The sequence below is a fragment of the Macaca nemestrina genome, chromosome 4 (genome assembly GCF_043159975.1).
Source record: "Macaca nemestrina isolate mMacNem1 chromosome 4, mMacNem.hap1, whole genome shotgun sequence".
Lineage (NCBI taxonomy): Eukaryota > Metazoa > Chordata > Mammalia > Primates > Cercopithecidae > Macaca > Macaca nemestrina.
The window spans coordinates 180,340,305-180,365,246 of NC_092128.1; the positions used below are offsets into that span (position 1 = coordinate 180,340,305).

Genomic DNA, 24,942 nt, shown 5'->3' on the forward strand with positions numbered 1-24,942 from the left:
GAGTCCCATGAAGCCTTGAGGAACAGGGTGAAGGACAAAGGAGTCAGGGAGGCTGGTGGGAGGCTTGGACTGTTCATTTTACTCTTTTCTGTTCTGTTTGGATGTTTCAACCACACACTTGATTTTCTTGTCTTGAAAATAAACAGGCCAGGCACAGTGGCTCACACCTGTAATCCCAACGCTTTGGGAAGCCGAGGTGGGTGGATCACTTGAGGTCAGGAGTTCAAGACCAGTCTGGCCAACATGGTGAAACCTCATCTCTATTAATAATACAAAACTTAGCTGGAGGTAGTGGTGCATGCCTGTAATCCCAGCTACTTGGGAGGCTGAGGCAGAAGAATTGCTGGAACCTGGGAGACGGAGGTTGCAGTGAGCCGAGATCATGCCACTGTTCCAGCCTGGGAGATAGAGCGAGACTCTGTCTCAATCAATCAATCAATCAATCAATAAGAAAACAAATGGTCATGGCCAGGTGTGGTGCCTCATGCCTGTAATTTCAACACTTTGGGAGGCTGAGGTGGGAGGACAGCTTGAGCCTAGGAGTTTGAGACCAGCCTGGGCAACATGGGGAGACCCCCATCTCTACCAAAAATTTAAAAAATTAGCTGGGGGTCATGCATGCCTGTGGTCCCAGCTACTTGAGAGGCTGAGGTGGGAGGATTGCTTAAACCCAGGAGTTAGAGGCTGCAGTGAGTTATGATCATACCACTGCACTCCAGCCTGGGTGACAGAGCAAAACCTTGTCTCAATAAAAAAGAAAGAAAAAGAAAATAAACAGTCATTATACGAAAAATAGGATTAGTGGATCCTTTGGTTTTATTCTTTTTTTTTTTTTCAAGTTCACGGAAGCACTTTTTGAGGCAAAGAGAAGTCTTGCCAAAAGGATTACCAGCTCCAAGAAGTTAAAACTCAACTGTTAATGACACTATTTAGAGCGTGTAGATTTTGCTTCTCCTTGGTCAGAAAAGGTTATTCAGGTTGAGAAGGGCAAAGCAAACTGGAAGAGACTTCTACTCTACTGATGCTGCTCTTCAGATCCAGCCTAAGCTAGACAAAGCTTCACTGGTCCATCTACAGGTTGCTGTCCTACTGCTGAGGGACCCAGGCCATGTTACACTTGCAAGAAAAATGAGGCAAGAAAAACAGGTGTAGGTCGCTTGGGGATGAGCAGGCACCCACAGCTTCAACACTTTTCATGGAAGGGGTGATCCTTGTGGGAGGCACAGCTCAAGGCGCACACCCTTCCAGTTCCGTTGTAGCCATTCAAGGTGGTCATATCCTGGATGCTCATTCAAAGTCAAAGACCTCAAAGTTCTCAGCAATGTGTTCCAGTGTCACAGACTTGGGGATCACCACCAAGTTCCTCTGCATGGAGAACCGGATCAGAACCTGGGCTGCAGTTTTATTGTGCTTGGCTGTGATCGCCTCGGTCCTGGGATCCTCAGCAGGGAAGGGTCCTCAGGCTTGGCCCAGGGCCTGCTAGGAGAGCCAAGGGGGCTATGGGCAGTCGCCATGCTGCCTCTGGATTGGCAGTACTGGGTTAACTTCTCCTGAGTTAGGTACGGGTGACCTAGTTAGGTACGGCTTACACTTGAAGCCAGGTTTGTTTAAGATCCTTTTGACCTGGAGATGGTTGAAGCTGGAGATGCCAATAGCTTTCATCAGCTCTTCATCCACTAGCTCTTCCATGGCCGCCCCTGTGTCCACAATGTTGGTGTCACTGGGACCATGTTGCCTGACTCATCCAACAGGAAAAATCCCTTCCCGGGCTTAAAGCCGGTGGGACAGTGAACGAGGTGGAGGTCCAGGCAGTCCAGCTTCCGGTAGCTGAGTGTCTTCTGGCAGGCTTCTCTCCCCAGGCCCTTCCCACGGGTCGTGCACCACAGCTTGCGAATGACGCAGAGCTCCTCAAGTTTACCACCTGCTCCCTGAGCTGCTCCTGCATGCCCACCCCCACCAACGCATTCTCGTTCTGGTACACGGGGGTGCAGTCAATGCAGTGATACCCAATGTCGATCGTCACCCTTACAGCCTCAGTCACCTGGCCTGGAGGGGGCTTCCAGGTGTCTAGCCCCAGACACTTGGCGCCGTCTTGGCATCTTGGACACTTGGGCATCTTGGCGCCGTCGTTAAGCACAGGTTGGCTGACCATGGCCACTGCGCTTCCCAGACCCCCTCCCGAAACCATCTGTCTTCTTCTTTATGCTTTTTATGTTATCTATTTAAAAAGGAAATATAAAAATGGATTTTTGCTTTTAAAAGTTTGGAAGCAAATCAGGAGATGGGAGTGAACAGGTACGTTTGCTGTCCTTCATAAATGGATGTTTTGCTATCTGTCCCTAACCTTATGCTGCAAAGACTGCATTTGGGACATAGAAGTTAATAGACTCAGCCACGCGGAGGTCCTGTCTAGACCTCTGCTCAATGAGAATGGCCAAATCTGTAGTTTCTCAAACTGGGTGTTACCTGAGTGAGCTGGCAACTGTGCAAGGACACTTTGGTTTGAGAAATACTGCTGTAATAGCTTTAGCTAGCTACATGGTAATCACTAACATTAATGTATCTCTTCAGTGGAACTTTCTTTTTCTAGCTTAGCTGACTACAACAATCTTTCCTTTGGTACTGGGGAAATTCCATCCACCTTACGTTGAGGGAAAAAAAACAAAACAAAACAAACATTTCCCACTTCTATACAAATCACTGAACTGTGTCCCCTAAAGTTCTGTGGTAGGTGGAATAGAATGCAGGAAAATAGAGAAAAAAAAAATAGCAGAAGCTCATCATTCATTTATAAATACAAAACAGGTGAGACACAGTGGCTCATACCTGTAATCCCAGCACTTCAGGGGGCTAAGATGGGGGCATCACTTAAGGCCAGGAGTTTGAGATCACCCTGGGCAACATATCCAGATCCTGTCTCTACAAAAAAATTTTTTTTAATAAAAAAAATCAGCTGGACATGGTGAGGCATACCTGTAGTCCTAGGTACTTGGGAGCCTGAGGTGGAAGGATTGCTTGAGCCCAGGACGTCAAGGCTTCAGTAAGCCATGATTGTGCTACAGTATTCCAGCCTGGGCAACAGGTTAAGATCTTGTCTCAAAAAAGTCAAAAACCAAAAACCAACCAAACAACAACAACAAGAAATCACCTCCAATCCTAACCAAACCAAACCAAATCAAACAGTATTTATAATATGCCAGATATGGTGCTTGTGATACAAAGATGAAAATACAGGAGCCTTGCCCTAAAAGCACTTCTAGTTTAGAAACAGACATGGAAATACAATATAACAAAATAGTACTAATGCTATAACAGTTATAAACATATTTTGCATTGAATTGAAACAAAAATAGGAAAAATGTTGAAAATGGTAGCAGTAAGTGTGCAGATCAATAAATACTATAGAAATATTAGAAGATGTTCACTACATACTTAGATTAAAAAGCCAAGAAAATAAGCCAAAACTCTCAAGAACTGTTGAGCTAATGAGCCAATGCGGAAGCTATTATATACATATGAATCAATACATAAAAGTGGATTTCTTTTCAAGTCTTGCCAAAATGTTGCAAAATACGATTTTTTTTTTTTTTTTTTTGAGACGGAGTCTCACTTTGTTGCCCAGGCTGGAGTGCAGTGGCACCATCCATGTTGGTTCACTGCAACTTCTGCCTCCTGGGTTCAAGCAATTCTCTTGCCTCAGCCTCTAGAGTAGCTGGGACTACAGGCACCTACCACGACACCTGGCTAATTTTTGTATTTTTATTAGAGACAGGGTTTCACCATGTTGGCCAGGCTGGTCTCAAACTCCTGACCTCAAGCAATCAGGCCACCTCGGCCTCCGAAAGTGCTGGGATTACAGGCGTGAACCATGCCCAGCCGCAAAATAAGATTTCAAGATTTTCTGAAACTGTGGAATACACACTTTAATAACTACATATTTACTATTTAAGCTTTATCTTAATGTCACAAGGAAAGAAAATGTTAATGGCAATTCATAAAGTAATATTGGTAAACATGCTTACATGATAAGGAAGGCAATGAATATTGTCTTCTCTCTTTCTCTCTTTTTTAATGGCACCATGAGAACCACATCTTGACATAAACAACTTTGTAACCTTAAGATTCTGGGAGAGAGTCCCTGGTTGCAGGTGCCTGGTTAAGAGGAGGAAGGAGTCCAGGCACCGTGGCTCATGCCTGTAATACCCGCACTTTGGGAGGCCGAGGTGGGTGGATCACCTGAGGTCAGGAGTTTCAGACCAGCCTTGCCAACATGGTGAAACCCCGTTTTTATAAAAGTACAAAACTAGCCAGGCGTAGTGGCACATGCTTGTAACCGCAGCTACTTGGGAGGCTGAGGCAGGAGAATCACTTGAACCTAGGAGGTGGAGGTTGCAATGAGCCTAGATCGCACCACTGCAGTCCAGCCTGGGCAAAAAGAGCAAAACTCTGTCTCAAAAAAAAAAAAAAAGAAGAAGGGGAAGGACAGTGAGAGCAAGAAAGGAGTCGGGCTAGCCCTACTTGGGAGATGGCTAGGAGAATGAAGATGGCCACAGATACACTGACTGGGGTGACATACATGTATCAATCTAACAGCAGCCCATGGCCTTCCATTTTTCTTTTTTTTTTCTTCCTGTTTCTTTTTGCAGTACAATCTCAAAAAAGAAATCAATTGGAAAAAAAAAAAAAAAAAAAGGCTGGGCGCGATGGCACATGCCTGTAATCCCAGCAGTTTGGGAGACTGAGGCAGGCAGATCTTGAGGTCAAGAAATCGAGACCATCCTGGCCAACATGGTGAAACCCCATCTCTACTAAAAATACAACAATTAGCCAGGCATGGTGGTGTGCGCCTGTAGTCCCAGCTACTCGGGAGGCTGAGGCGGGAGAATCGCTTGAACCTGGGAGGCCGAGGTTGCAGAGAGCCGAGATCGCGCCACTGCACTCCAGCCTGGGCCACAGAGTGAAGAAAAAAAAAAAAAAAATTAAAATTAAAAAAACTTCACAAACCAAAAACCAAAACCTCCAAACACTTCTCTCTGCCTTCCCAAACAGGCATCAGATAGATATACATAGGCAGGGCACAAATACACAACAAACATATTTTTTAAAAGTCACAAAATGTCCAAATAAATGCAAATAAAAATAAGAAGGTGTGGTAGGGTGTAGGAGAAAGCCATTGTCTCATATTACTTTTAGGAGTGCAAATTGTTGGAATTACTTCTGAGGAATATTTTGGTAACACGAATCAAAAGCTTTTTAAGGATGCATACTTTTATCTGAAGGAAATAATTGGACAGGTGTGTAAAATGGATGTAGGCCATGTTTATGCAACTTTATCTGTAGCAACAACAACAACAACAAAAAGGAAAAACTTCCTTAAAAAACAGAGGAGCAGTTAAACAAATTATGGCCTATTCAACTGATGGAATACTAGTAGCTGTTAAAATGATTATCTAAATTTCAGTTGATTAACACTAAAATGTGCTCATAGCATAATCGTAAGTAAAAACGAAACAAAATGTATCTGCAGTGTTGTATGTAGGTGAGTGTGCTCATGTCTCCCTAAGAAAGTCTGGAAGGACATATGCTAATATGAAAATACCAATACTTTTTTTTTTTTCTTTCTGGGTGATATCTATGAGTAATCATTACCTCTTCATTGTTTTTCATATTGTAAAATAGTCTGTAATGACTGTACGTGACTGCTACATTTTGCTTTTGGACCTTAGGTGCAAATAATTAAGAATTAACTCCTTGGCCAAGCATGGTGGCTCATACCCGTTATGCCAGCACTTTGGGAGGCTGAGGTGGGAGGATGGCTTGAGTCTAGGAATTTGAAACCACCCTGGGCAACATAGCAAAACCTCATCTCTACAAAAAAATACGAAAAGTTACCCAGGCGTGGTGGCATGCGCTTATAGTCCTGGCTACTCGGGAGGCTGAGGTGGGGAGGATCGCTTGAGCCTGGGAGGTGGAGGCTGCAGTGAACTGTAATCATGCCACTGCACTCCAGCCTGGGCAATGGAGTGAGACCCTATCTCCAAAAACAACAACAACAACAACAACAAAAAAAACAAAGAACAAACAATAAAGTTTGTACAAGGGCAGCAAGTGAAGACCTTTACCCAGAAGTCTTTAAGAACAGTAGGGGGATGTCAGATGCCAGGCCATGCCACTGTCCAGGAACCAAATGCAAATTGTTCACCTTCTCACTTGGCATGAGGGGCAGTGATAGGCATATTGGTTTGTTTGTTTGTCCTTGGAATATTTATTTGGGTTATAACTCTCAGCGAGATTCCAACTACTGGACTTATAGGCTTCGAATAGTGCATCACCAAGAGTGGTCACTAACGAATGTGAAACCAACCAAAAGAAACCACCATCTTGGCATGCATCTGTGTGTTAGTTTCCTTTAGTGCCACTATAAAGTACCAACAACTAGGTGGCTTAAACAACAGAAATGTATTGTCTTGTAGTTCTGGAGGTCAGAAATCCAAAATCAAGGTGTTGGCAGGGTTGGTTTCCTCTCATGGCCGTAAGACAGAATCTGTTCCATGCTTCTTTGTCAGCTTCTGGTAGCCTCAGGTGCGCGGTGGTTTGTAGATGGCCACCTTCTCCTGGTGTCTTCACGTTGTCTTCATATGTGTTTGTCTCCGTCCAAATTTCTCCCTTTTTTTTGGAGACGGAGTCTTGCTCTGTCACCCGGGCTGGAGTGCAGTGGCCGGATCTCAGCTCACTGCAAGCTCCACCTCCCGGGTTCATGCCATTCTCCTGCCTCAGCCTCCAAGTAGCTGGGACTACAGGCGCCCGCCACCTCGCCCGGCTAGTTTTTTGTATTTTTTTAGTAGAGACGGAGTTTCACCGTGTTAGCCCGGATGGTCTCGATCTCCTGAACTCGTGATCCGCCCGTCTCGGCCTCCCAAAGTGCTGGGATTACAGGCTTGAGCCACTGCAACCGGCCCAAATTTCTCCTTTTCATAAGGACAGCAGTCATTTTGGATTAGGGTTCACTCTAGAGACCCAACTCGATATCCTCTGTGAAGACTCTACCTCCACGTAATCTTGAATCATCTTGGTGTGTTGGAAAGAACATGGGCTTTGCAATTATACCTGTGTTTGAATCCTGGCTTCACCACTTACTAGTGAGTGGTGACTGCCTTGAGAAAAGTCATGTAATTATTCAGGACTTGTTTTCTCATCCCTATAGTGGGGATGCAATGTTGCTGTGAGGATTAGAGATACTCTAGAACGTGCTGGATAAGTGGAGGCTGTTACCACCTATAAGCTGAGGGCCTTTGCTTTTCAAGGTGAAAAGTCTATGAATAAATACACCTGTAAGTGAATCTAATGGGGAGATTCTTGGATGACAGGGATTTCATCTGTGAACCAGGTCAGCTGGCATCTGTACCAGAGTCCTTCCGGCCTACATGTGGTCACTTGTTTGGAGCCAGCTGTAATTTACAGGTTACGTTTTTAGGCGAAGCCTGTGTAAAACCATTTTATAGCATTCCAACCTGGATATGACATTCACTGACCAATGTTGTCCAAGGCTGTCACACTGGGGAAAAAGGGGGTGCAGATTTCTAGATACGAAGACCAGCGATGCCTTCTATTCCCACACGTTTCTAATCTCAAGATTCTGCCCTACTCCGATGATCTTCTGGGTTGATTTGAACTGAAGACAAGGACACATATCTTGAGACACTGTCATATTCTGTTCCGGTTACCTAAGAAGATTAACTACGCAAGTTTCTTCCATTACCAGGAATAAAACTTTGAGTCAAATTTAATTTAGTACTGAAGGTTGCAAATGCTGACGTGCTCTGATAGAAGCGAAAGCTTGGTTAACGGGGTGGGATGGGGTGGGGGCAGGAAGGAGAGACCCGGGAGCAGAGAGGAAGGAGTTGGTTGTATAGGTGGAAGTTTGAGCTTGGGAGGAACCAGGTAGCGACCTCTCCTCTGAATAAGGGGCGCTCTGGGCCACTTCCTCTTTCTTCAAAACAATTAAGTTGACCGTGGACTTTAATCACATTAGCAGGGCAATTTTGAAACAATAATCCGAAAGAACTTTTGCCCGTTACGGCAACTTTTTTTTTATATTATGGAGATCAGTCTGAAAGCAAGCTATTTGCCCGATTACTTTTTGACCAATTTATTTTCGGTTTAGTCAGGTTTCTTTCCAAGTCTGTGCTAATCTGAATGGCTACCTTAGTAATTACTTTTTGACCAATTTATTTTCGGTTTAGTCGGATTTCTTTCAGTCTGTGCTAATCTGAATGGTTACCTTAGTATATCAATGTCCTAGTAACTGTAGCAAGGACATTTTTGCTGGAAATCATTTAAAGCAGGTGTCTTTGAGTCATGTAGCATACACAGCGGTATTTACTGCTAGTTTTTTACACCTAATATCGTTTATAAAATTTTATCTGTTGCTACTATATTTGTGAGGTTTATGAAAAAAATTGGTTATGAACACTATCACAAGGAGGCAAAATCAAGCTTAGAAATCAATTAGTGACTCTGCTGTAAAATAGTACACACACACACTTTTTAAAGCTATACATTTATTAAATGCCATTAGAGCTGGTACAAAATACAATTTTTAGCTGGTGGTTCTATGCCGGTTACAACGCAGCCAGCATGGCATACTTGGGTTTTCAAGCCTCAGGAGCTCACCCAGCAATACATAGGCAGGCAGAAGGGGTAGACAGAATAAAAATCAGCGAAAGCCAGGATATTAATAAAGAGTTTTGATGGTTAAGGACAAGTAGGCAAATTAAGACGCTGGAAACCGAGGAGCTGCACAGAAAAGAAAACCAGGGAGCTGGACGTCAAGGACACAGTAACAGCACAAGGGGATTTATCTAAGGGGCATTCCGATGGAGCAGGCAGGCTGCGCCCAGAAAGGTGGGGAGGGGTTGGAAGCAGATGGGCAGGGACGGGCGAGCGTGCACAGCCTGAAAAAGTTTTCATGATGGCTCCAGCCTAATTTCCCAACGCTGGTCTCGGGCGCCACAAAACCCGAGCGGCCCGACCGGAGCCGGGTGCCAGCCTCAGGGCCGCCGGGGCCCGGCTCAGCGTCCGGAATTCCTGCGATGTCTGGGGCCCGGCGGCGGCTCCTCCCCGCCCCCACCGCGGCCTCCGCCGGCATTTTCCGGCGAGGAGGCCCGCGAGCCCTTCGAAGAACCGGCTCCACGCGCGGCCGGCCGCGGCCGGCGCGCTTCCCGGGGAGAAAGGCGAGCGCGGCGTCCGGACCGCGGTGAGAGCCCTCCAGGCCCGGGCGTACGGGGTGGGCTTCCCGGGTCCCTGCCCGAAAGCCGCGGCGCCCCGACCCTCCCCCTCCCCCGCCCCCGCCCGGGGCAGCCCTCCCCTCCCCCCGGCGCGGGCGGGGCTGCGGGCGCCAACGCGGAAGCGCGGGGCGCTAGGGCTGCGGGGGCGGCGGCGCGGGAGGCCGCGCGCGCTCCCCGGGCCGCAGTCGGCGCGGGCGCGGGGCGGGGCGAGGCGGCCGGGAGGCGGCGGGCGCTCGCGCACAGGCCTGGCCGCCGCCTCGCCCCCCCTTCCCCAGTCCCTACCCTCTCTCGGCCTAGCCGTCCCCCTCCTCTCCCCTCCCCCGGGCGAATCACGCGCCCTCCTCTGACACTCGTAGCGGGCCCGAGCTCCGAATTTATCCTTCACGTGACCTGAGGGGGTTGGGTGGTTGGCTGGGGACGAAGGGGGAGACGGAAAGGAGGGAACGGAATCTGCCGTTACCTGAGCAACAGGCCCCGCCCGCCGGATCGGGGCCGGGGGGCGGGAGGAGGACGTCAGCACGTCAGCCGGGGTTTTGCGTTTTGATTGACAGTTGCTATAGCGACCGGGTCGGTCCGTCGCCATTTTGTTGGTTGGTTTTTTTTTAAACCCTTTCGCTTCCCGCCCGAATAATAATAAAAAGCCCCATTGGAGTGAGGCGGGGGTGGCGGCGGCAACCGCGGCGGGGGTATCCGGGGAGACTGCTGCCGTCGCTGCTGCTGATCGCGGCCCAGGTCGGGCTCAGAGAGCGGACACCCCGAGCGGGGGGTGCGGGCGCCGCCGCCGCCGCTTCTGCTGCTGCTGTTCCTGCTGCTGCTGTTGGTGCCGCTGCCGCCGCCGGCGAGCGGGCGGGACCGGTGTGAGTGCGAGTGTGTGCGAGGGAGCGTGTGCGAGGGCGAGTGTGCGCGCGAGTGTGCGGGTGTGTGCGAGTGTCTGTCTGTCTGTGCGGGGACTCGGGGGCGGGCGGTTCGGGCTCTCCTGGCGGAGGAGCCGCCGCCGCCGCCCGGGCCCCGGCGCTTCTCGCTGCGCAGGTTCGGAGCGCGCGCCATTTTGTGAGATTTACAAAATCCTCCTCGGGAAGAAGCCGCCGGCAGCAGCCGCCGCTCGGCGCCCGGCCTCGCCGCCGCCGCCCTCTGTGCCGGGCCGGGCCGCGCGGCCCCGCCGCCGGGAATCGGGGCCCGGGGACTGCGGTATTTGCCGGGGAGGGGGCTGTCGCCTCCCCGGCCCCGGGCGCCGCTGGAACCGCGAGCCGAGGAGAGACTGAGCAGGCTGCGGCGCGGCCAGGAGCCGGAGCGCCGGGGGCGGAGAGAGGCGGCCGGGGCGGCGCTGGCTGCGGAGGCCGCGGCGGGAGCGGGAGCGCGGCGCGGGAGCCCGAGGCTGAGACTCACCGGAGGAAGCGGCGCGAGCGCCCCGCCATCGTCCCGGTGAGTGTCCGGCCCGGCCGCGGCCCCGCCCGGCTCGGCGCTCGGCTACCCCGGCGGCCCGCAGCCGGGCCCGAGCCGAGGCCGGCCGGGCGGAGGGAGGGACCTGCCATTTTAGGAGGAGGCGCCGCGGGCCCTGGGCCGGCCGCCGGGGGAGGGAGCCTCAGGCCCGGTCCCAAAGGAGCGGCGGGCGCGAGCGGAGGGAAAGTTGCGGAGGGTGGGAGCGGGGGCCGCGGCCTCCCGGGAGCCGGGGCCTGGGGGGCCGTAGACAGCGCCAGACCTTCACTGGCCGCCCGAGCGAAGGGGTGGAGGTTGTCTTCCTCCTCCTCTTCCTCCTCATCTTCTTCCCCCAGCTCCTCCCTCGTCCCTCCTCTCGGTCCCCACCAGTGTGGGAACCGCCGGGGTGCTTCGCAAGGACAATGCACGGGTTAAGAAAATGGGGCCGGCTGGGCGAGGACGGCGGGGCCGGGCCGGGCGCCGGGGAAGGTCGGGAGCCGCTGCCTCGGCGGCCCTGGGGGTCCGCGCCTGAGCGAGGGGCACTCACTGGTCTCCGATGTTGGGCGGGGAGCGCGGGTGTCCCCGGCGGCTCGGGGTGGAGGGATGACCTGCCCGGCAGCCGGGGGAGTTGGTGGCTGAGGAGAGGTGAATTAGAATGGATACCTGTGTATCGCCACAAAACTTCACGAGTCTATTTATAGGCACAAACCCACTCTCGCTTCGGAGCCACTGAAGCTGCTGAGCAGTTCAGCTCTTGGCGAAAGGCTCCTCCCTAATCTGAAATAGTTAAAAATGGTAAAATTAGTGAGTCAGTGACTTCGGTTCCTTGCCTGTGCCTTTAGCCCAACCCTAGGTGACACGAATCCCGTAATCTAGGCGCAGCGCAGGAATGCCAGCACCATTTGGTTCTTGAATTCCTCCCAAATTGTTAGAAAATACGCCTTAGAATATGGTTTTCACAAGTGCCAGGCGCTGTTCTCAGGGTTTTCCGTGGAGCGACCAGCTTGCCCAGCCGGTAGGAACTGTTCCCATTTTACAGATGAGGAGACTGAGCCTGGAGAAGGGGCACTGACTGGTCTGAGGTAATACAGCTGGGACTCCAGGAGCCGGGAAGCTGTAGCCAGTCTGGACTTGTGAATCACTAGGGTGTAACTTATTATTATAAATACTGGCAAATTTTGGAGTGATTCGTGTGTAATGACTCAGGGTTCTAACCTAGAGATTGTGTCCCCGTATGGTTTTTAGCATGGAATTAATAACCTTTGTGGCTTGCCGAGGCCGAAAGGTAAAGTAATGGTAATGAGCCCTCTTAATGAAACTTTTCCGTCCTTTTTTTCCCCCCAAGAAAACTATGTAGTCAATTTTTGAATGAAAGGAATTAAAAAATACTCCTTGGTGTGTTTTGTACTTCAAACTTAATTTTGATTAAAATCATCTTCTGAGTATTGATGAGTCTTAAGAAAGTTTTGTGTGAAGTTATTTTTAGTTATTTTATTCTTTGCTTAAGAGCCTCTGTGACCCCTTTATATTTTGTGTCCAAAGTTAATATATTTAGCATTTTGATTTTGAGGTGTTTTAATAATTCAGTGGAATTACCTTTAGTTTTTGTTTTCTTAAATTTCTCGTATCTTGATCAGTTACTTTAGGAGAATGTGGTTTTCAAGTAGACTTTTAAAAATGTGAGACTAGAACTAAAGTTTCATGTGCTAAGGTTTTAAACTGCAGAAGATCATTTCAAAGCAACTGGTTATGAAAAAAGCTTACTTGATTGTAGTTAAGATTTTTTACGTATACTTCAAGTATCCCAGTACTTTTGGAGGATTTTCCCTGGTATAGCAGTGGTGTTTATGGTAGCTGTCCAAATTTATTTAAGACTTCAAACCATGCTAGAAAGTTGACTCCTGTCAATGTCTACACCTAGTTCTCTTGTAAGACTAGTTGTAAACATTTCATTTTTACCTCAAGACCTCAGAGATCATTAAAGGAGGACGGATCACCCCTTGTGTTTGCACCACGAAGGCACACTCCTTTTTACCTGGTGGGTGTTGAAGAAAGGTTTGAAGGAATAGACTTGAATGAATGGTAATTATTGGTAGGGATGAGAAATGGACCGGATGACCTAGTGAGATCTTTTGTTATTGTTAGGAATTTGAGATCTAAGTGTAGGATCATCTGTTAAACCTTTTAACGATATTTTGGTGGAACCTATTAGAAACTTAACGCATTATTGTGTACAAGAGATTTAAAAATAAGTCCAGTTTTTTTAGAGGCACTAACATTTAAGATAATGTAAAACATTCCATATTAGTGCAATGTCTTGTTAGGGAATGTGGACAGTAAAAACGGCCATTTGTTAAAAGTTTTTTTCCCCTCTAAAATATTGTCTGATGTTTGCTCCTCGGTGTTATTTATGGAGAGTTACTATTATGGAGAGTTACTGTTTATGACTTAAAGATATGGAGGTGGAGAGGCCTAGGTAACTGCAACAATGTATTTAAGTAATTTACTTTAGGTTTTTAGAGTGCTATGAATGTTTATCTGCAAAAGGAAAATTCAAGATACCTTGTTATAAACATGGTATACAGTGACCTTTGGCATGCATTTTGTTTTGTAACTACACAAAGTGTTAATTTGGATTGAATCTTGGTTTTCACTTGAAAACCATTTTTTTTTTTAAAGAAATAGCTTAGAAATTTAGACTGCCTGGGGTGTTTTCGTGTGTCTGTTTATGGTTGACAGGTATCTAGTTACCAGAAGAAAATGTGGATAGAATTAACTGTACTATAGGCGAGAAGGGAATTGCCTTATATATGCCACTAAACACAAGATTAGAATAAGAGTGGACTTCACTTGTGACTTTCTTGGTATTTGTGATTAGGTGTGTGCCAGTTTGTCTTTGCTTTGGCATTAACTTTCCTCGTATTTCAGAGGGCTTTCACATTTCCTATACACATACAGGAAACAGTTTCACCCCTCTCCAAGAAAAAACTTACCTAAACCCAGCAAAACCCAAAAACTTCCAGAAAGTCTTTATCAAGAACTTAGTTCCTCATCTGCAAAATTGTATTAATCTTATTTTGTAGTAATCATAAGCAGTTATTTAACTGAACTAAGAATCCTTACTTTCTGTTGAGTGTTTTGGTGATTTTACTTCCATATATGTTCGTCTATTTTCTATTTTAAGTAAAGATGTTACATGAAACTATTAGTTATGTTTCCTGAAACTTGATACTAACAGTTTGCCCTGTGAAAGTGAATTACGTGACAGTATAATAGCATCTTATGTATATATAGTGGTTTCGCCTTTTAAAATACTTTTTACCAGATGGTATCTTGACTGTTGGGCAATTTTCTGATGGTTAGAGAAGTGGTAATTTATAACCCAAAGCTTGTTCAACTTTGGATTAAAAAGTTTGGAGAGTTAAAATTTGTGTTTAATTACTTCGAAAAATCAGCAAATTATGCTCCCAAATGAAGATAGCTTTTTGAAATCTTGCTTTATGTCAGTGCTACAGCGTTAAGCTAGAGTTGTAAAGTTTACCATAGAGTGAAAGTGAAATGTAGACCTCATGTGACTAAAATAATAATTGAAGGTTCATACTGGGTAATTGAAGACAGATTTTATTTCTTAATGTTCTGGCTACAAGCAGCATTAGTTTGATTTTTTTTTTTTTTTTGTATATGAAAACAAAATGATTTGGAAATATTGCATTGTATAAGCCAGCTAGGTGTTTAAAAAGTTAAGCTTTTGCTTTGGAATCCTACTACCAGAGTACTAAAACGAGTGAGAATTGTTTATTGGAGATAATACCCTCTATTGAACACCTGAAGTGGTGTGGTTTCTCCTGCGCATATGTTTTGCTAATGCAGAACCATTTTGGTGTCTTGGCAATTGTTTTTTCTAACAGAGCTATGTATCTTTCCTTCTCTTCTAGAAAGAGATATTTAAAAGTTTGTATTACTGTTAAAACTTAAGTTTTGACAAGTTACATACTTTTTTTTTTGGTTTGGGGCAGATGCTCATATCTGATATACAGTGAGTAATAGCTTAAAATGTGTCTTTGTTCTTGTCAGTGAATATCCTTGTTTTATCTCCCCATGTTAGAAAAGTTTGTTTTAATTGATTTTTTGGGGGTGGGGGGAGCCCAGTGAACTGGCTTATCATGGAGTGAAACTGGCTTTCAGCATCAGCTCTATTTTAAATAACATCCCTGTTCATTAAATAACTCCCTAATTTTTCTGAGTGTATAAAATTTCCAATGACAAGATTTGATTTTTTAATTTTTAAAAAAGCGTTCATAAAAAGCTTTTCTGTATTATCTATATTATTTGATACTATAGAGCCATTTTGGCATCTTGGCAGTTGGTTCTTCTACCAGAGCTATGCGTCTTCTGGGTTTTTCACAAAAGCTTTTGCATGTGCATAAAATGTTACGGACATGTATGGTTAAGGCTTGCATCTTGGCATCCATGTATTTGGGTAAAAAGATGCTGGAGGCCAGTCATGGTGGCTCACGCCTGTAATCTCAGCACTTTAGGAGGCCGGGGTGGGCGAATCACTTGAGGCCAGGAGTTCGAGACCAGCCTGGGCAACATGGTGAAACCCTGTCTCAAAAAAAAAAAAAAAAAAAAAAAAAAAAAAAAAAAAAGCCAGGCGTGTTATTGCGGCCTGTAGTCCAGGAGGCTGAGGTGGGAGGTCATCACTTGAGCCTGGGAGGTGGAGGTTGCCGTAAGCTGAGATTGTGCCACTGCACTCCAGCCTAGGTGACAGAGCGGGCACTGTCTCAAAAAACCAAAAAAAAAAAAACCAAAAAAAACCTTGTGACATCTATCTGTCTGCTCGCTATCCAGTTATAGACAGCAGTTGAGGCAGCTTGATACTGTGGAAAGATCCCCTGCCCATGAAACCGTGAACAGAGGCTCCAGAGTCTGGCTGATCTGATTCTCAATAGGTTCTGTTGACTGTGTGACTTTAGGCACAGTGATTTCACCAAACATCAGTTTCCTCATCTGTAAAATGAGGTTGATAGTAATTAGCATAGGAATCTTGTGAAAATTGAGAATTGAGATAATGCATGTACATTTCTTCATGGATTTCTCTCTCCTCCTTTTCGTCTCATCTTTTCATACTCATTCTGTGATTCTGGTATAAATATTTTCTTCTGAGAGGCCTTCCCTAAACCCCAGTCCAGGTAAGCTTCCTTAGCCATGCATTCTTTTTGTGGCCAAGCAGAACCATTTGTTTTTCTTTTGCAACCCTTACTGCAAGTATAATTATTTATATATGTTCTTATATATAATTGTTCATTTAATTTCAGCTTCTCCCTCTCCATTACATTTTAAAGTTCATTTGGACAGGAATAAGTCTTTCCTGATCATGGCTGTAACTCCAGTGCCTGGCACTTAGGGAGTTTAGATTCGTGGAGTGACGGAACGTGGAGCCTGTATGCTGAATACTTTCTGACGACCACTCCTTAGCCCTGTCATCTTGGGCAAAACAGCTTCTCCTCGCTTCAGTATCCTGTATGCCAGATATAGACAGCACTGGCTGCCCTGCCCAGGATTTTGAGAATGTGAAATGAGATACTGTAATGAAGTGCTAAAAGTGTAAAATGCCATATAAATATAAAATGGCACAGTAGTAATAATCTCAGTAGTGGGGTTATTCAGTAGGAAGCTCTATTGTGACTTAAAGTATAGAATTTTAGCTTTGCTGAGTTGGTTGGTAGCTAATATTTAATAGGATAAATTTAAGCTTTCTTACATGTACTAGTTAGAATGTAGATGGGCCTGTTTCTGATTAAATACAGGGGCTTAAACGAGAAGTTTATTTTTCCTTCATAAAACAACAGTATAAATTATCTAAGGCTCATATGGTGACACCATGATATGAGGGAGCTTGGTTCCTTCTGTCTTGTTGCTTTCCTGTGCTTAAGGAGATACCATTTTCTTCATAGTACAAGGCAGCTTCCCACTACATCCAGAGTCCAGGAATAGGATTTTGGGAAGGCACATTCCATCCCTTTAAAGACAAACCTGGTAGTTGCATACATGACTTTTGTTCATACCCTGTTGGTCATAACTTAGTCATGTGGCCATGTTTAAACACAAAGGAGTGTGGGATATTGGTCTTTGATAGGTGGCTATTTGGCTGAAAATTTGTGTCTCCTGAAGAAGGGGAGAATGGGGGATGATTAAACATTGCCTGTCACACTTTCAGATGTTTTGTGAGAAACTTCCAGAAGTAGACTTTGAAAATACAATGGATTGCACTAGTTAATACGTTTCTGTATTAATCAATTAATCATTAATCATTAATCTTTTAAACTATGTTATGTGAATTCAAATAGACCATTACGCAAAATACACATAAGTGATCAGATTAGAAAAATGTAGCTATACTTTTAGTAGTGAAGGGATTTTGCGTCTAATAACAATTATTTTACCGATGCTTTATTTTCTGATGGAAACATGGTTCTTGATTGTTGTGCTTGTATCATGTAAACAATATTTGTATTTAGTGTTAATAGTCTACTGGACCAACTGTATGTCTTCCTGCTCATACCCTCAGCAAACAGTGCTACAGTAACACTTGCGTGTTGTCAGGATGTCATAAAGTTTTGAGTCACTGAACACTGCAAGAAGGATGATAGCAGAGATACTTAAACATACACTTACTGTCTATTATTTTCCTCTTTAATTCCTGTGGGTTTGAAAAAGAGAAATATCTAAGATTCCTTTAAACTATACAGTATTATTAGCTCTAGTACAGACTTGGGAAAACTAATAGTTCCCAAACAGTCTTCTGGAGAACTTGTCAAAGTTAAGAGATTTCCAAGCTCAGATGCCTCTCTTTCTGTAGGTTTGGAGTGATGCTCTGGAATCTGCTTTCTGTTTTCTTTTTTTATTTTTTGTTTTTTTTTTTTTTTGAGACAGAGTGTTGCTCTGTCACCCAGGCTGGAGTGCAGTGGTGCAATCTCCGCTCACTGCTAGCTCCACCTCCTGGGTTCACGCCATTCTCCTGCCTCAGCCTCCAGAGGAGCTGGGACTACAGGTACCCGCCACCAGGCCCGGCTAATTTTTTTGTATTTTCAGTAGAGACGGGGTTTCACCATGTTAGCCAGGATGGTCTCAATTTCCTGACCTCGTGATCCGCCCGCCTTGGCCTCCCAAAGTGCTGGGATTACAGGCGTGAGCCTCTGGGCCCCGCTGAAATCTGCTTTCTTACGGACTCCAGGTGATCCTGATGCAGTAGGAACATTTTGAGAAACACCACTACAGTTCATCTCTCACATATTAGAGAAGGAGATGGGTGCAGAGAAGCTCAGTGCCTCAGAATAAGCAGGCGTGGGACTAGCGTTGTTTTTCCTGACTCTTGGTTCTTTGCTCTTTCTACAGAAGAGGGAATAAAGGACAAGGTGTACAGAGTGCAGTGGGATTTTATAGGGATAGTTATCATCTTAAGTATGTGGCTTTTAATGTGGGAGCTCATGTCTAGTGAATGGTTGGCCCAGTTGTCCTTTTTGCCCTATGGAAAAATAATGAATATTTTAAGGTGAAGTGAATATTTAAAGGTGAGAAGCTGAAGGTTTTAAATAAGGTTTTGTTAGTATCAGCACTATTGTGGGCAGTGCATATACAGCATTAGAATAGATGTATAGGAAGCTACTTACTTGACATGATTAGAAGGAACAAAGGTAGTTCTTGTCCTCAAATTACTACTTTCCTTTTAGGTTGCTTGTAATTTTCGCTGTTGGAATTCATTTCATTAGATTAAGGTAAAATCTGGATTCCCTAATTTAAAACTTTAAAATTAGAATATTCCTAGAGGAATTTTTTTTTTTTTTTTTTGAGATGGAGTTTCACTCTTGTCACCCAGGCTGGAGTGCAATGGCGTGATTTTGGCTCACTGCAACCTCCGCCTTCCAGGTTCCAGCAATTCTCCTGTCTCAGCCTCCTGAGTAGCTGGAATTACAGGTGCCTGCCCATCATGCCCGACTAATTTTTTGTATTTTTAGTAGAGATGGGGTTTCACTATATTGGCCTGGCTGGTCTCCAACTCCTGATGTTGACCTCCTGAAGTGTTGAGATTGTAGGTGTGAGCCACCATGCCCACTCCCTGGAGGAATATTCTTTACCTCGTATGAGGTTAACACTTTATTTTTATCAGTTATTATTATTAGATCTAGCCTGAAAACCTATAGTCCTAATTTGGAACAGGCATGCCTGTTTTTGCACCCAAAAGTTGCCTTTTGGCCTGCCAAGCCTCCCTATTCCTGTACGCCTATAAACCTGAAACTACAGGCCCCACAAGCAGACGAGGAAATGAACTGAAGAACCACAGAACGGTGTGGCGGAGAGAAGGAGTCTGAATGCTGGGGGGAGTTCCACTGGGGGTGGTCAAAGAGGAGATAAGCCGCTTAGTGCAGGTGTCAGTCCAGAAATCAGAATGATGCCTGCCTGCACTAAGAATGTTTTGGAAAGGAGGCAAGAACACGGTACGTGTGCCTTTTACTGAGAAAAATGAAGGGGATGTTTAGGCCAGGTGCAGTGGCTCATGCCTGTAATCCCACCACTTTGGGAATCCGAGGCGGGTGAATCACGAGGTCAGGAGTTTGAGACCAACCTGGCTAATATGGTGAAATCCTATCTCTACTACAGATACAAAAATTAGCCAGGTGCAGTGGTGGGCGCCTGTAGTCCCAGCTACTCGGGAGGCGGAGGCAGGATAATTGTTTGAACCCTGGAGGTGGAGCTTGCAGTGAGCTGAGATTGTGCCATTGCACTCCTCTGGGCGACAGAGCGAGACTCCGTCTCAAAAAAAAAAAAAAAAAAAAATTAAGAGTATGTTTAAGAAATGTCTCCTTGTGGTATGGTCATGGGAAGGTTCATGTGAGGATTCTCTGGTGGCCAGAGGTTGGTAGTGTTAGCTGACTTCGATGGCTTCCTATCACTGAGAGTGTTGGTAATGGCACCGTGGGTAAATCTGCCTAGGACCCACTGCGCTTGATTAACTGTTGGACTAGAGGAAGTGTCCCTGTTTTCTTACTGTCTTATTTGTTAGGGCCCCTATTTTAGCAATCTTATCAAACGTATAAGGTACAGTTCTGATCATCTGGGATATTCTAGTTTTTAAAGAGATCTACAAGTAGTATATAGTTTAAAAAAACAAGCTCTGTGGAATGATAGCAGATCATTTCCCCCTTCTCATGTTCTGTAATAATAACTGTTCAGTTTTTCCTATCAGAAATGTATGCATGTGTATACACACAATTATATATGTTATACTTGTAATACGTATTGTGTTAGAAAACTATGATCCCATTATTTTTAAGTGTGTAGACATTAGGTGTGTGTGTATGTGTATGTGTATGTGTGTAGGTACACAGTGTCTGTATACTTAAAACCCAAACCAAATGGGATCATACATACTAAACACACAGTTTTGCATCTTAAGCTTGCTATTTATTTATTTATTTAGTTTTTGAGATAGAGTCTCGCTCTGTCGCTCAGGCTGGAATGCAGTGGCATGATCTTGGCTCATTGCAGGCTCCGCCTCCTGGGTTCACGCCATTCTCCTGCCTCAGCCTCCCAAGTAGCTGGGACTACAGGCGCCTGCCACCATGCCTGGCTAATTTTTCATATTTTTAGTAGAGATGGGGTTTCACCATGTTAGGATGGTCTCTATCTCCTGACCTCGTGATCCACCCACCTCAGCCTCCCAAATTGCTGGGATTACAGGTGTGAGCCTCCGCGCCCAGCCAGCAATTTTTTTTTTTTTACTAGACCTGTCTTAGAAATCTTTCCTTGTTAGCTCACAGAGCTCCCATTTTTTTAATTTGGGACGGGGTCTCACTGTTGCTGAGGCTGAAGTGCAGTGGCATGATCATAGTTCACTGCAGCCTTGACCTCCTGGGTTCAAGCAATCCTCTCACCTTAGCCTCCTGAGTAGCTGAGATTATAGGTATGCACCACCACGCCTAGCTAATTTTTAAATTTTTTGTGGAGACATAGTCTTGCTATGTTGCCTGGGCCGGTCTTGAACTCCTGGCCTCAGTGATCCTCCCATCTTGTCCTCTCACAGTGCAGGTGTGAGCCACTGTGCCCAACCCCTTTTGGTTTTAATGGTCGAAAAGTATTCTGTTTTATGGATGTCCCTCTGTTTAGTCAGACTGCATTAAAGGACATTTTAGTTCATATTTTTGCTCTTTTAAACAATGCTAGTATGTACTTTCTTGCATATATAGTTGTGTTCTGTGAGTATTGGCCATAGGATGTCTGTTTATAAGGAAAGTGGCTGGTTCACCAGGTATATGCATATTTGAATATGTATTGTCATATTATCTTCCAGAAAGTAACAGTAGTTTATGCTTTCACCAGCAGTGTCTGAGACTGTATAGTTTCTAAAATCTCACCAACACTGTTGTTATCTTAGATTTTTGTGAATGTAATAGGTGAATAATGATGTCTAGTTGTTTGGATTTGCATTTCTTTAATTATGACTGAGTTTGAACACCTTAAGTTGTACTATAAGATTTTTATTTTAAATAACAAAATAATTCACTTTTCATCAGATATATGCTATAGTTAAAATATTTTCTGGGGCCAGGCGCGGTGGCTCACGCCTGTAATCCCAGCACTTTGGGAGGCCGGGGGGACGGATCACCTGAGGTCGGGAGTTCGAGACCACTGTGACCGACATGGAGAAACCCCGTCTCTACTAAAAATACAGAATCAGCTGGGTGTGGTGGCATATGCCTGTAATCCCAGCTACTCGGGAGGCTGAGGCAGGAGAATCACTTGAACCCGGGCGGTGGAAGTGGCGTTAAGCCAGAGATCACGCCATTGCACTCCAGCCTAGGCAGCAAGAGCGAAACTCCATCTAAAAAAAAAAAAAAAAAAAAGTATTTTCTGGGTTCCCTTTATTTCTTTACTCTGTTGATTGAATAACTGATGTTTTGATAAATTGTAAATGCCTATAGAAAAGGGGGCTTTTGTTCTTCAATTGAGTAAATATTTGCACGTCTTCTCTATGAGATATGAGTCGTGGTAGAAACTTTTGATTACAAAAGTGAATAAGATTTGGTTACATCTGCTTTTAATGTTGAGATAGGTGTGTGAATACAGGAAAACTTGAACACAGATAAGACCATGGCTGTTAACAGTTAGAGGGTTGACATGTGGAGAACTAGAAGAGTACAGGAAGTAAGACAATTATGGGGATTCGAGTGTGCATTGTAGAGGAGATGGGACTGAGTCTTCATCTTGAAGAGTGGATAGGCTTTCTATGGTGGAACCTGGGGACTTGACAGTCTACTGGAGGAAGTCATGTGGGCAACCAGTGGTGGTGGAAAATGATGGTGACTTTGAAGAATGACAGAGTCATATGCCTCGGACATCAGATGAGGGAGAGAGGGAGGGAGAGTGAGTTTGGTATGCTCAGGAAGTGAAGGGGACACTTGTGGACATGAGAGTGGTGTTGAGTCTTAAATATTATGAAGAATTTGAATTTGGGGCGATTGAAGGTTTTTCAGCAGGGATTAGGACAGATCTGTGGGTTAGGGGGAGGTGACACTGTAAGAAGGAGGGTTTGAAAGTCACGACCATTCTAGATGTAAAGGCATGAGGGAATACGAAGAGGTGAAAAGTAGAAGACAGATGGGAAAACCTTAAAAATATTCTTAATTATACTTTAATTTCCAACAGACCAAAGTGAGTAATTCTGGATTCAAACAGCAGTATGGCCAAGTTTTTGGAGATAGGAAAAAGAGTGTTAAGCTTTGTTGGCAGTATAGTAAAAGGTTCTAGGAATGCAGTGATTGGTTTAGGGGGACATGGAGAATATGGCCTACTGAGGACTTGAAGGAGCTGTTGAGGAACTGAAGATAGAATTATTACTGTAGTTCAGACCTTACATTAGGAACAGGTGGAAATAATTTGCAGCACCATTAAATATGATCTAAAAATTGGGGCAGTGGGAGAAGGCAATGTTTGAAGCCTTGAATCTGTAAGGAAAAGGTTGTATCATAATTCATGGTTTGGAAAAGTAGAAGTACTGAGCATGTGAGCAATTTCATTTTTTCTGAGCGACTTAGTATTTGCCTGAAAAAAATCTCATTATTCTGTTTATTTTTACATGTGTCCTAATTGGAAGATGGTTATTTAAAAAGCATTTATCTTGTAGAGTGATTTAACTATTTCTTGAGCAGCTGCTGGTGCCAAATATAGAACCTGGGACCTGGGAATCAGTGCTGAAACAAAGGCCACTCCTGTCCTCGCTGTCATTGATGTTATGTTCTGGCTGGGAGAATCTTTAAGAGTTCTTGAGTAGGCCTAAGGACTTAGTCTAGAATAGACATCAGTTAAATTTTCCTTAAAGCGAACATAGAGTCTATAAAATGGAATAATTTTTGGTGTTGTCTTTTGAAGGTCAAAAAACTTTTGTTTCATTTTAGAGTCCTTTGGACAGTTAATTTTGACTTAAAAGTTTGGATAGAAATAGGACTCTAGTCTTTAAGACAAATACTGTCTGTTGAAAAATTTATTCTGATTTGGTTATTTTCCCTTGAAAAGAGCAACTGTTATCACAGTGGCGTTTTTTAGTTTATCTTTATTACATCAAATGTTCGTTGTTAAGAGACATTGCTTCTGTGGTATAAAAGATTGTTTTTGGCCGGGCGCGGTGGCTCAAGCCTGTAATCCCAGCACTTTGGGAGGCTGAGACGGGCGGATCACGAGGTCAGGAGATCGAGACCATCTTGGCTAACACGGTGAAACCCCGTCTCTACTAAAAAATACAAAAAACTAGCCGGGCGAGGTGGCGGGCGCCTGTAGTCTCAGCTACTCGGGAGGCTGAGGCAGGAGAATGGCCTAAACCTGGGAGGCGGAGCTTGCAATGAGCTGAGATCTGGCCACTGCACTCCAGCCTGGGCGACAGAGCGAGACTCCGTCTCCAAAAAAAAAAAAAAGATTGTTTTGTAAAAGTTTGTCGAAACAACAATGGTAAGAGAACTAATAGGATCTCATTGAGTATTTTACAGTTTAATTTTTTTTTTTTTTTGTATTTCCTTATTGTTCTGTAGTACAATTTAAAACATCGGTAAAGGTAGGTAAATTTTCCTAGGAATTGGCCTGAAGGCCCACAGTTACTCAGCAATATTAGAGACAGCTACGCAAAGGGAGAAGCCAGGCGTTTTAAGATTCATGGGAGACAGTTTATAGGAAGGCTGTTTGCTGAATAAGACAAAGATACAGACATGCAAAGTAAAGGATGTGGGCCTATAGGGAAGGTCAAAGAATAAGGAAAGTTCACTTGAGTGAGCAGAAATGGAAGAGGGATTTAAGCAAATAGATGAACAAGAATTCTCTCTAAAAAAAAAAAAAAACCTACAAAATTCTTTAATGGTTTATTATGACTTTTGGGGTAAAGACCACACTAGTCATAGAACCTGTAAGCCCTGCCACCTGAACAATCTGGCTCCGGCTTACTTACTGCCTCTTCTCACCAGTCTCTGGATCATGTGACTGTACTGGCTCCTGGGTTTTGCATGTGCTGCTTCCTTGGCTTGGGATCATCACTTCTATCAGCTCTTCTATCCCTTCTGTCAGCTCTTCGTTTTTAAAATCTCATGTCTCCTTGTAGTCTTCCTTCATAACGCTTATTACAGCTGATAATTTTTTAGTGCTTGTTTGATTAATGCCCTCCAGAGATCAGGGCCAGTAGTGTTTTGCTCTCTCTTGCAATCTCAGGGGTTGGCAGGGTGCTTGGCACATAGTAAACACTATATAAACATTTGTTGAATGAATCAGTGAACTACATGTTTTGGTCTTTACTAGTTGGTCTCAAGGACCAAAAACCTACAGTAGGAAGATGTTTGTGCACTTGGAGTAAGAGATGAGCAGGAAAGATGGGAGCTTTGAGGACAAAGGAAAAGGTGAAATTTTTTAAAGATAGGATTAGAAAGCTCTGTGTAGTCAGGAGAAAGAGAATTATTCATGGAATAACTCAACAAATGCGTATGAAATGCCTACTGTGTATTGAGAACTAGATACTGGAAATGTGGAGTGGAAACATTCTGCCTTCTATATTAAAGGAGTGTACAATTGTAGTAGTTTACTGAAATGGGGACAGTCCTTAGTGGTCGTTTGGAGCAGGTGTAAGTTGTGGAGAGGAATCAGCCTGGATCAGGATATTCTTCACTGTTCTAGCCGACACAGTGAAGTTCATTCAGCAGTTATA

At 44.7% G+C, this 24,942-nt stretch overlaps 1 protein-coding gene and 1 pseudogene across 5 annotated transcripts in view; one reads left to right on the forward strand and one right to left on the reverse strand.

Moving 5' to 3' along the window:
- Positions 1–523: 523 nt before the first annotated feature.
- Positions 524–2,714, reverse strand: LOC105472649 (aldo-keto reductase family 1 member B1 pseudogene; annotated as a pseudogene).
- A 6,523-nt stretch (positions 2,715–9,237) lies between these two features.
- LOC105472647 (dual specificity tyrosine phosphorylation regulated kinase 1A) overlaps positions 9,238–24,942 on the forward strand; it is a 150,227-nt gene continuing 134,522 nt past the window's right edge. For 4 of the 5 annotated variants that reach the window (XM_011726077.3, XM_011726074.3, XM_011726076.3 and 1 more), the window contains exon 1: positions 10,572–10,709. The gene's annotated coding sequence lies outside the window, so the exon portion shown is untranslated. Of the gene's footprint in view, positions 9,257–10,571; positions 10,710–24,942 lie in introns of those variants that run through there. The other variant, XM_011726075.2, reaches the window with a different exon arrangement.